The 1,901-nt window shown below is 46.5% G+C and overlaps 1 pseudogene; it reads left to right on the forward strand.

The window, feature by feature from the left end:
• Positions 1 to 375: 375 nt before the first annotated feature.
• On the forward strand, positions 376 to 1,439 carry LOC101963381 (prohibitin 1 pseudogene; annotated as a pseudogene).
• Positions 1,440 to 1,901: the final 462 nt, after the last annotated feature.

The following is a 1,901-nucleotide window of genomic DNA, read 5'->3' on the forward strand; positions in this document are numbered from 1 at the left end:
GCCTAAGTGTCCACTGATACATGAGTGGATAAAGCAAATATATGTAAACATATGCGTGGTCTAACCTATGTGGAATCTAACACAGTTGAACTCAGAACCAGAGTGTTTAATGGTAGTTGCCAGGATATAAGAGATGGGGTCAGGGAAGGTGAGATGTTGTTAAAGGGTGTAAAAAAAAATTGATGAGGGGCTGGGGATGTGGCTCAAGTGGTAGCACGCTCGCCTGGCATGCGTGCGACCCGGGTTCGATTCTCAGCACCACATACAAAGATGTTGTGTTCGCCGATAACTAAAAAATAAATATTAAAATTTCTCTCTCTCTCCTCTCTCACTCTCTCTTAAAAAAATTGATGAAAAGGTAATATCCTATTATAGGCTAAAGATGGCCAACCCAGGGGAATTCATGTGGAGGTCAGAGTGTAAGCAGGTGTGAGTGGGTCCAGCAGAAGGAAACATGGCTGCCAAAGTGTTTGCATCCATTGGCAAGTTTGGCCTGGCCTTAGCCATTGCAGGAGGCGTGGTGAACTCTGCCTTATATAATGTGGATGCTGGGCACAGAGCTGTCATCTTTGACCGATTCCATGGTGTACAGGACATTGTGGTAGGGGAAGGAACTCACTTTCTCATTCCTTGGGTTCAGAAACCAATTATCTTTGATTGCCGCTCTCGACCACGTAATGTGCCACAGTCATCACTGGTAGCAAAGATTTGCAGAATGTCAACATCACACTGCGCATCCTTTTCTGACCTGTTGCTATTCAGCTTCCTCGAATCTTCACCAGCATTAGAGGGGACTATGATGAACGAGTGCTGCCATCCATCACCACAGAGCTCCTGAAGTCAGTGGTGGCTCGCTTTGATACTGGCAAACTGACCACCCAGAGAGAGCTGGTCTCCAGGTGAGCAATGACCTTATAGAGCGAGCAGCAACCTTTGGGCTCATTCTGAATGACGTGTCCTTGACACAGCTGACCTTTGGGAAGGAGTTCACAGAAGTGGTAGAAGCCAAACAGTTGGCTCAGCAGGAAGCAGAGAAGGCCAGATTTGTGGTGGAAAAGGCTGAACAACAAAAGAAAGCCGCCATCATCTCTGCCGAGGGTGACTCTAAGGCAGCCGAGCTGATTGCCAACTCACTGGCCACTGCAGGTGATGGCCTGATTGAGCTGCGCAAGCTGGAAGCCGCCGAGGACATAGCATACCAGCTCTCACGCTCTTGGAACATCACTTACCTGCCAGCAGGGCAGTCTGTGCTCCTCCAGCCCCCAGTGAGGGTGCCCTGCCCACACCTCCTCAGGCCACCTGGGCCACAGCCCGATTCTGAACACCACCTTTCTTCTACCCCTACCCCAGAAATCACTGTGAAATTTCATAATTGGCTTAAAGTTAAGGAAATAAAAAGTAAAGTCACTTCAGATCCCTCTTAAAAAAAGAAAAAAAGATGGCCAACCAAAATTCCTATGTTGAAACATCCCACAAGTTAATTGTAGTTGTCATGTCAATGGGATTAGGACCTTTATGAAAGAGACTTCAGAGAGCTGTTTTGCCCCTTCCACCTTGTGAGGTCACAGGAAGAAGATGGCTATCTGTTTTTTGTTTGTTTGTTTTTTAAAGAGAGAGAGAGAGGGAGGAGAGTGAGAGAGAGAGAATTTTAATATTTATTTTTTAGTTTTCAGCAGACACAACACCTTTGTATGTGGTGCTGAGGATTGAACCCGGGCCGCACGCATGTCAGGCAAGCGCGCTACCGCTTGAGCCACATCCCCAGCCCAAAGATGGCTATCTGTGAATCAAGGAGGCAGCCTTTACCAAACATGGAATCTCTTGGTGTCTTTAAGACATGCAAGAAGTAGTAATGGAAAAATTTAAAAACTAAAATCTCAGAGCAACTCTTACATTCAAAT

This window comes from Ictidomys tridecemlineatus, chromosome 10 (assembly GCF_052094955.1).
Source record: "Ictidomys tridecemlineatus isolate mIctTri1 chromosome 10, mIctTri1.hap1, whole genome shotgun sequence".
Lineage (NCBI taxonomy): Eukaryota > Metazoa > Chordata > Mammalia > Rodentia > Sciuridae > Ictidomys > Ictidomys tridecemlineatus.